This window comes from Cucurbita moschata, unplaced genomic scaffold, assembly GCF_002738365.1.
Source record: "Cucurbita moschata cultivar Rifu unplaced genomic scaffold, Cmos_1.0 Cmo_Scf00046, whole genome shotgun sequence".
Lineage (NCBI taxonomy): Eukaryota > Viridiplantae > Streptophyta > Magnoliopsida > Cucurbitales > Cucurbitaceae > Cucurbita > Cucurbita moschata.
In genome coordinates this window covers 1,523,311-1,534,113 of record NW_019268562.1, presented here as the reverse complement: position 1 = coordinate 1,534,113, position 10,803 = coordinate 1,523,311, and the positions used below count along the sequence as shown (strand labels likewise).

The 10,803-nt window shown below is 34.0% G+C and overlaps 1 long non-coding RNA gene across 1 annotated transcript; it reads left to right on the top strand.

Annotated features, from left to right (window-relative positions):
• The first annotated feature begins 6,595 nt into the window (after positions 1-6,595).
• LOC111434814 lies at positions 6,596-9,205 on the top strand. Its single transcript, XR_002708995.1, has 3 exons — positions 6,596-6,668; positions 8,499-8,585; positions 9,120-9,205. It is a non-coding gene; the product is annotated as an uncharacterized LOC111434814 (long non-coding RNA).
• The last annotated feature ends 1,598 nt before the right edge of the window (positions 9,206-10,803 follow it).

Sequence of the window (10,803 nt, the reverse complement as noted above, 5' to 3'; positions counted from 1 at the left end):
CTGAACTACATCCACACGATTCTTACATCAGAAAACCCTAAACCTCCCGTCATCAATAATTGTAAAAATGAAAAAAATATTTACGCTCATTATTTCATAAATAAGGAAAGATGGAATAATATATTTAGTGATAATGAAAAAAATATCTCCGCTCATTATTTCATAAGTTTAGTGATTGATTCATTTGGAGATGCAAGGGATCAATCTTCGTACTTTCCACATCGGAAGCGAGTGCTCTACCATCTGAGCTACATCCCCACGATTCTTACATTAAAAAATCCTAAACCTCCCGTCATCAGTAATTGTGAAAATGAAAAATATCTCCACTCATTATTTCATAAATAAGGAAAGATGTAATAGAAATAAAATATTAATAACATAGTTTACATGTGTCACTTGTGTTATTTTAATGTATTTATTTACTTGGTAAATGTAAGGACGTATAGACCAAATGCCCTTGTTTTATACCACTTGAAACGTATGTATGAAGCCTTAGGTCTAGGTATCAAGGTCGTATTTGGTGAAGTCCTCGGATGTAGAATTTGTCTTGGAGAATAAAGCCTTGGGATGGGATGTTAAGAAAGACTATGAGTATTAAGAGCATGATGGGAAGTATAAAATGTCGAATATGAAGTTAGGTTGATTTTGAATATGAAGTCCTTAGATAAGAAAAGACTTAGACATAGGGGCATTTCAAGAATTGAACTCAAAACCTCTTGCACCTTAAGTTAGAATCATACCACTAAACCAAATGCCTTTTCTTGAACACCCAATATTTTTAGCTTTTACTCAAATATATTTTTCTCTTAGTAGTTGGAGGGCTATAAAACGAAAAGTTGAATTGTTATAATATACAAGGGTTATCAAATAAACCAACAACCCAACAGAAGAAACAAACTAATCAATTTTGGTTGGATTGATTCGGTTTAGTTCATCAGTTTGTTTGATTTAATTTTTCTATTTTTCCTCGTATGACAAGAAAATAAAGTTGTATTGAATGCACGTTAGTTTCATTTATGACAAACTCAAATGAAACACAATTGCATTAATAGTTCTCAGAGTTGGAGTCTATAAGCATTTCATGAACTTCAGTGCAATTCATGCTTCATTAAAGATAGTTCATTCATATATAAGATTAATGACGAGGAACTACTCTTGATCTCGAGCGTGCGGGAGGACCCTTTACTGTTTACTTATTCATGACCCGAACCGCGTAACCTATCAGTCTGCGGAACTACTAACTCTCTCTATCGTTCTACATTTATTGTTGAACAAGGAAGGGAAGGTGTAGTGTAAAGCTATAAGAAAGACCAAAGCAAGAGAAGATGAAGAAGCTCATTCCCCTATATGCTTCCTGATCCTATTACAGTATTTGTAATAAATAAAGGATATTCTATTCATTTGTTCCTTATGCATCCTTTACTGTCGAGTAAATCAAAGAAGAATCCGTCAAGACTGAAAGTTAAGTAGCTCGAGTAAAAGAAGAAGGGACAAGTTTAGTTCACTCTCTCTCATTCTTCTCTGGATTAATCTCATTTATCCTAAGTTCTAGAGCTTCTAAAGAAGATGTTTATTGTTTCATCATGCTCTTCTTTCTTATTTATAGCTTGTTCTGGGAATTTTCTGTCTTGTCTTTCGATACCTTTTGAAAAGAATGTCAGCCCATTTTGTATTTGCCGTTTGAAACTCTTCACAAAAGTCCTTTGTTTTCTAAGAACATCGAAGTCTAGTTCAGCAACAACCTTTTTTTGTAGGTCTTTTCTACACTCAATCTTTTTCTTTCTTTCGTTTTTTAATATGATTTCCTTCAGAATTATGCTCAGCTTCTATGATGGTCATAAGTTTTTCCTTGTATTTTCTTATCAGGCATTCTTGCTTTATTTGTCTATTTTGCTTTTTTATTTGACTTCCCCTTCTGTTCTTTTATCCACTCATTGCTTTTCAAGTGTACACCTCTACCGTAGTAAACGTATCCATACCCTTTCGGAGCTTTTTGCATATAAAAGACTTTTCTGGTTTTTCCTGCTATCTATTTATTACTGCTGTTCGTTGTACTTACTCTTTTTAAAAAGGGGCTTGCTTTTCTTTATTGCAAGAAAAGGGCAATGTCCTACTGTACAGTCAGACTAGTTTTCTTCATCGTTAGCTAATCAGACAGATTCTCTTACTTAGAGAGATGTAAATAGAAATTCTTCTATCAATTTTTCTCTCCCTTATTTTCTTCCGAACTTTAGAAGTGCTTTGGTTGGTCTGTCTCTATCAAAGAATTAAGCGCTGGAGACTTGGCTAGCAGAAGATCATAGATCATACTTCTTTCTCGATTGCTTTTCCCAAAGGATAGAGGTTTTTAAAGTAATAGCACAGATTTGGTCATTACTGTGAAGACGGAAAGAGTACAGCTCAGTTGAACGTCATACCTAACTTCTTTCTACGGTGTTGGCCCCTTGAAGGAGGCGGGAAGCTACCGCTTCTAGAATGCAAGCAACTCCTTTCCTTTACAGCGTACCCCGTGAAATAAGAACAAAAGGTTGATGGATGAAGTAATGGGAGTGAGAAATGATTACGGTTGCAGAAACCGGAGAAAGTAGGGAACCATCGGTGACATTTTGAATCAAAGTAGGGACGAGCCGAGTACTACGACTACAGGGGGGGAAGCTTTGCTTCTACAACAGCTTTCTTCCTCCTCGCTTCTTTTCTTTCTAGCGACTAGCTTATCAAGTGGGTGGCTCTTGGTAAGCAAGCTACCTTCAGCATCGGTCAAATCCCTATCAATAATAGGCCGAAATGAATGGTGAGGAAGGATGCCCTAACGAGACTCTGAGTCAAGCCTTAGCCTATCTCTATAGTCAGGGGCCTTTTCTTCAAGAATAAGGAGTCTCCCTTCTTCTCGCCTATTTACCTTGTCTTTGAGTGAAAGAAGGTGAGTTCAGTATCAGTAGTTCAGCAGTTCAGCCGAGTTCAAGCAAGAAAGGAGAAAGAGCAGTTCACAATGGGGAGGGAATATCGTCAAAGGTTTAGGAGTGAAAGAAGGTTTGTTCTGGTTAAGGGTCGAAGACATGAAACTGAGTTGGAGAGGGTCAAAAACGCTCGACGAGAAAAGGGAGGAGAGGGTTTCGGGTCTCATTCATCTCTTTTCTTCCTGCCCGATTAGTCTTTTCTTTGAGAAAGGTAAACGCTAACTCTCGAATTAAGCTTTCTTTCCTTTTATTCTAGAATAGTAAAGGAAAAGGAGGTTTAGGTTCAGGATAGGTTTGGGTTACGGAGCGAAGCAACTCGACGAGAAGAGGAGTTCAGTCGAATGAATTGATAGTGTTTACAGTTCGTTCATAAATAGGATCAGTGTTTGAATAGTTCAACCCTACCGTTGATAGTGTTTACGATAGAGAGAGAGTAAGTTGGAGGTCGAAGATCAGAGTCTGGTTTTCATAAGATATGAAAAAGAGAGTCTTTGTCCTGCTATTCCCGGCAATAGCTCTTTCGAGGGGTTAAAAGAGAGAGAGGATCGGTGCCTGCTCTTTCCCAATCCAAGAGAATAGGCCTCTTACGGGTCGGAAGGCTTCCTTTAGTGAGTGCGCCTGTTCAACTGAAACTCTAGAAGATGCCGAATTAGAAGAAGCTAGAGAAAGATCAGTCTCAACTAAAGCCGAATCCAAAGACGCATTGGGAACTTTAAATTACTTCATGTGGAGCTTCAATTACTATATGCTAGTTACAATCTTTAGGATTGACTAATTGGACACGAATTCATGGATTTAGGAAAATTTTTGTGTAATTATCAACTACAACTTATGTTTTCAAATTTTTAGGACATAATTTAGGTAGTTGTTTTTATGAGTCGTAAACTTGTTTCTTTGCATAATAAGGATTTAGTTGAACTATTATTATCGATAAGATGGAGAAAGAAATTGTCTTTGAATTGACTAATAGACCTAGGTTCATCGTTGTTGTCTTTTAACTTGTGATTTTGCAAAAAGCTAAACTAACATGAGTTGTCATGTCACAAGAACTTTAAGGTAAATCAAGAATATACCCTACACATCATTCAAGATGGCAATAAAATGGAGTTAAATTGAACGCACTTTAGTTTCATGTTTGGCATGTTCAAGATAAAACATAATTGTATTAATGATATTGAGCCTGGAGTCTATAAGAATTTAATGATCTTAAGAGAATTTCCTGTTTTATTAGAGGATACCAACTTTATATATGGTACTAGGAGTTCAAGAATCTGGATTTGAATCTGGTCAAGGAACAGTACGATTTGAAAGTTTTGAATTCTAGACTAAATTTGTACCTAATTATTTCTTTTTATGACTAATTATAAATTAAGAGAAAAATATTTTTGTAAAGATAGATTTATCTCTAAAGTTTTCGTGACGAAACCATGTTTAGACTAGCAGTTTAAAGTCAGGAGATGCGGTCACAGGTGTGATTATTTGGATGGGTTCGTAATAGAACGTACCATTGAGATGAGGGTGCCTTCAAAGGTTGTGCACTCACGGATGGGGTTGTTATGTAGCGTTAGTCTGTCTTTGTGTTTGAGTTTTTTTGTACTTTTTTTTTTAATAATTGTATCCGAAATACTTTTTTTTTTGTTTGGATAAATTTGAACAACACCGTCTTATAATTTAATTTTATTTTATATTTAATGTTGTATTGTTTTCTCAATCTCATTTTATTTTACAACATTTTCTTATTTTATATTAATTTACTTTTATTTTTATTTGTTTTCACTCTCAATTTTAGTTCCTATTTGAGTTTTGAACCCTTGAAATTTGGGTTGTGACGGATTGGTATCAGAGCAGATAGATTTAAATTATATTGATTTTTTCTTAGGATAAAGAGTCATATATCCCTATGACTCAGCTCGATGACACGTCTCTCCGCGACCAAGTAAGCAGTCTAACCCTATTTTGTAGTATATGATATATTGTAAAACTTGTATGAATTTATTGTATGTTTTGATTTTCGTGGTAGTTATAAAATGTCCTTGGATGTTAAAGAATGAACGTTAACTATATAAGACAATACTTGATCAACGTTATAGTGTCTAGATATGGTGAGGAGGAAAAGAGTGGTCATGAGATATCTGACTAGCCTTAGGAAAACAGAGAGTTGTCGTTGCACAGTGCGAGACCTCTAATCCATGAAATTTTGGTACTAGAAATGAAGAAACTGGAGATGGTCCCTAAACGTCTGTATGGACCATTTCCAATCGCACTTTCTTTGGTTCCCTGGCAGCGTCAACCAGATTAACCCTACGACGTGACAATCCTTGAGCTTCCACTCCTCCGTGGTCATGGTATCCAGCTTCACCCCAAAAATGGGTTCCTGAATATCTTTCTCGTATAGATAATCTTCAATTTGCATCTTCTAGAAACTGATATCGAATCTATCAAACTTTTCAATTCCAGTCTTTGAACTTTCCATCTTCACAGATCGTGGTGAATCTCTCCTCGCTCTGATACCAATTATTAGAATCACACAACAACGCACACACTTGATCTAAATGAACACAAAGAACATGATAGAGAAAATGTAAGAAGAAATATTGACTAATGGTTTTGTATTAATGACTTCAGATATGCAAAGAGAGGATATGGAGAATGAGAAATGTACATTTAGGTGTTGGGTTTTATGTCCTAAAACTCATAGTTTGTAAACAAAAACATATTCTATTTTCAATAAAGTTATTATTGTTGTTTATTCAGTAAAGATTATTATTGAATAAAGTGAACTTTACGATCATTAGTCTAAATCCAATAAACGAAGAACACTCTAGCTATAGTATGATTACTTAAACTATATGTAGAGACATAAGAGTGGATCAAGTTCAAGTATATAGTCAAAATGATCTATAGTATAAGGATAAGGCTGAGTACCTTATTCTGGGGACACTATGGATGCAGCCCACTTTAGTATATGATATAAACAATGTGATCACTAAATTGTACATGTGGAGACATGTGAGTGGGAGCGTCCTATGCAATGAGTATTGCATAAGATCGGACCATGAAGAAAATCACTCTCCCTTTAGAATGTCGTTTACTGTTGAGACTGATTTTCTCACTGTAAGAAAAGCACCTATTTTTAAAATAATGCTATGAAAAAGAAGGAAAAAATGAATATTTTTTCCCTCTCTCTTCCCTCCCTTTTTTTTCTTTTTCGGTTTCGCTCTCATTCCTTTTTTTTTGGTTTCTCTCTCATTTCTTCCCTTCTTTCTCCTAGCCCTAGATCCATCTCTTCTCTCTCATTTCTCTCTTTTCGGTTTCCATCTCTTCAAGCTCATTTATTTGGTTCTTTCTCTTAGCCTTAGATCTATCTCTTCTGGGCTTTTTCCTTTCTTTCCATTGACAGTTTCAAACTCACCCATTTCTCTCATTAGGCTGCTGGAAGTGGTCGACAACAACCACAACAATGGCGGTAGAGGCGGCGGCGAGGATCATGATCGGAACGCAGATGATTGGGATTTGACGGCCCTACTATCGCAATCGTACAACTAGAATGAACTGGATGAGATGCAGAGGAGCTGGCTTCTCGGTCTGGTGGAGGGAAAGAAAAACAGATATGTTGACCTAGGTTCTGTAATCATGTCAAAGAGGGCTTTGAAATAGGAATACCGGTGGAATCAAGATGTGCCCATCCTATTTTTTTTCGAACGACGCATGGTACGGCTCCCCCTATAAAAGATTTTGTATTTTAATCAACTTTTTTTTTCTTCTGTTGTTCAGTTTAGAAGCTTAGTGCTTGAAATGGCCTGAGCAGGGCTTTTGATTTTGATGCATCACTCTTGAATTTGATTCTTTAGTTAGGTAAAATAGAGTTAAAGGGCCATTTAAATACAGGAGAACCATTGTTGTAGAATAACTTTCACTTCAGTGTTAGGAGGACATGTGTGGTTGCGGTAAGAAAGGAAGGGGTGAAGGGGAAATCATAACCATTAGCTCATTATGTTATTGGGTATTTGGATGAGAAGCATAGATATAGACACGAGACAAATTAATATAACAAAGATAGAACACTATATTTTTAATGTCTAGAACACATTATAAATTACCATAATTAAGCGATTAAGTAACTGAGAGTTGCTTCGAGCAGTGGAGAGGGGTGAAAGAGAAATGATTGAGAGTGAAAAATTGATAAGATATGAATGATTAAAGGGGCAAGCATAATAATATTGGAGACTAGTGGAGATTTTGATATAATTTAGTTTGAAAGGAAAGAATGTTGTGTGGGATATTAAGTAAGATTGTTGGGACTTGAGCAACGAAGAATAATAATAGAGACTCTGTAGGTTTTGTTTGGTGTAATTTGAAGTAAGGTGTGAATTTTAAATGTGCTTCAGAGGGAGGAAATTTGGACTTTTGGTAGTGTGACAATGTCTTGTCTCTATGTCAAATTAGAGATTTAGAAAATGTGACCAATTTTTCAATAACAAAGTTGCAAAGTTGCACAACAAGCTGCTTTCCATTACCTTCACAAGGATTCAAACCTGCTTTCCATTACCTTCACAAGGATTCAAACCTGCTTGATACCCACATTTTGCTTATGCAAAGAATTCTAAACTCTTCACAATATGGTAACAAATTTTTCTCTGCTTATTTATCATTTTTTTTCAATATTTACTATTTTGGTTTTAGTTGATGATGTGAGAATGAGTACATGTGAAAAAAATGTTAATGTTGTCTTCTTCCTTTTTTTTTTTTTTTTGCGGGACATTTTATCTTTTTAATTATTTATTATCTCTTACACATGAGTGATTCTACTTCAAATTCTTCATTGTCTTAATTCACTTTGAAAAATATTTATCTAATGACAAAATTTTAATTAAAAGACTCCTATCCATTAGAAAGAAGACTTTTAATCCTTTGTTTCCCTCTTGATTTAAGCTTTGCAATGTACAATTTGTTAAAGTAGGTCGCACTGTCACAATTAGTGTTGTCATCTTATATTTGTTTTGGTTTTAATGTTAATGATTTGTTCTTATATGGTGCATATAAGGTTAGTTGTTGTGGAAATAGGTTGTTATGGAATGGGAGTGAGGTCAAGGAATAATTGAAAGTGTGTCTCTATCTTCTCTTTCTTGCATTTCTTTGATATTGAGTAATTGTAAACTAAGTTCATTCATAGAATAGGTGGAAAATGACATATTTTAGAGATTGTTACAAAAAATTTCTAATATCTCACTACTAGTCTACACTATATAAGTCTCTATCTCTTTTTTCCTTTTCTTATCATTGCATGTCTTTGTCGTCACAAAAAATAATACATTTGTAACTTTTAAATATAACATTTTGAACTAAAAGCTATGAAAAATTGAACACCATGAGCTATATTTTTTGTTGTACAATTTTTTAACTCCGCAATTTTTATTTCTCTCTCCTTCCATCTTTTGGTTTTTGTCCATTTCATTTCACAACTTCTTTCCCTCCTCGCGCATCAAAATTCTTCTTTCATTTTGTCAACCTACTTCTATATTACTAATTATCCTCTTTCAGAAAGTTAGAGAGATGAAGATGAGCAGAGCAATAGTGATGAAGGAAGAGGCTTTCGAGATGTCGTACCACTAGCCTCCAAAGATTTAGGTAAGTTCAATTGGAATTGGTTGCTATATTTTAGATTCTTGATGTTCAACTATGGATTTACAGTCACTTCCTCTAATACTCTTCTCTATTTATGATTGTTTTGAATTTTAAAGTTCTTTTGGCCAAAGAAGATGTAGAAGTGTAGAGATATTCTGATTCTAAGTTTGATCTTCATTTGAATGATGTGAATTTTGTTATTATGATTTGATATGACTAAAGTGAGATTTGAGAATCTCTTTCTAGTTTGGAAGAATTTTGATTTTTGAATTTGAACTTTTACAGCAAATTTCTCTCTATTTAATGTTATACATACATTTCAATGTGAAATTTGGAGAACTCTCAAGTTTAGATTTCACTTTTTTTTTTCTTTATAATCATTTTTTGGTAGGATTCTAAGGCTAAATTGAGTTAAATTTTCCATTTTCTCATTAGGATTTTAGTGGTTATAACTAATAGTAAAATCTTGTTTTTATTTTACTTATTTTTTTTTGTTCATTATCTTATAAAATGTTGTTTTAATATCTAATATCTCAGCTGAAAAGTTTGTAAGAGTATACTCCACGAGCAAAGATGATAGAAGACTTACAATGCAAAGCCTTAACATGATAGCGACTCTCATTTATATTGAACAACAAGGAGAATACTTTATCTTGTATCATTTGAATACATTAGTTTGTAACCTAAATAGATTATAAAATTTCAATTCAGTGTTATGTATTTCATGTGTGTTTAGTTAAAGATGTGTACTTGGATTAAATTTTATTACGATATAATTAATGCAACGATATTTAAATATTAAAATAAAATTTGACAACAAAAAATAATAAATTCTATGAAAAGATTATTAGAATAATTATAATTATTATAAATGATTAAATAACTTTATTATAGCATAATATTAAAGCTATAAATGTTATATTATAGCTTTAAAAAAATGCAATTATAAGCTGAAGATAACACAATATTTTAGTTATGTTAAACATATAATAGCATTAAAAAAAACGCTATAAAATGATTATATAACAATGTATAAAAGCTATAACTTCATCTTTATTATAGCATTTAGTATAGCTACAAAAAAACGCTATAAAATGTCCCAGACTTTTAATAACATGAGCTGTCACGACGTACGAAAAACGCTATAAAAAGTCTATGATAGCATTTTTCGTAAGCTATTGTATTCATTGTTTCTTGTAGTGTCTTTTCATTCGATAACCTAGGTAACTCGGTTTTAATCCTGAGCTAACCATGAACTCCTGTTTATTCGGAATTACCCTTAGATTTGCATGGGTGAGAGGCTCTAGTTTGCCGACTCAATAGGCCTCCCATTTCAAGGGTAAGACTAGGTGAATGGTTGGGAACGTGGGGTGCAAGATGGAATTCACTCCTACCCACTTTTAGGGATAGAAGAGAGGTAGTTCTCTTAAGCACTGACTCCAGGTCTTGAACAAGGGGCCCTACCCTCTCATTGGCCTTAGAGGGATTCGGTTTACTGGTTGGACCACAAACCAATTATTCATTAGAGGATCAGTGAGACATAAGGAACAAGAAGTAACTTTACGGGTAAAACGGTAAATTGACCCAGCTCTAGTTACGAACAACCTGTGAAGGATCGACTTACTAATCATGGTTATATCAAATGGACAGAAATATATCTATAGTGAGGGGAGTGCAACTACTAGGCTATAGTTCAGTGTCCTAGTAGTTAACGAATGTTGGTTAACAAGGTTAATGAGTTTAACCCGTTAATCTTGGATCGTTGGAGCCCATGATCTATAGGTCCATTAGGTCCCTCTCCTAGCTCATATCGGACTAAACCATAGAACAGTGTGACGAGTGAGTTCGAAGTGTTCGAATTCAAATCAGGGAATATGCGCTACATATATACGATATATTTAACCACATTTTTGTTTTATTTACGAATTAAACAAAAAGAGAGAATCTGAGATATTTAAATAAGATTTAAATATCTTAATCAATTATGTGTCGGAATTGATTGGGATTGAGATTTGAATTAATATTAAATATTAATTAAATAGTTTAATTAATCATTTAATGTTACTTTAATTTGAAATTCATTATTCAAATTAATTGTTGAATTAAAATGAAGAAAGTCAAAATGTTGACTTCATTTAATGGAAAAATCCATGTAGTGGAATTTTGAGGTGTCAAAATATGGTTTAACCAAACTTGCATGCTTGCTAAATAAACCTCACCA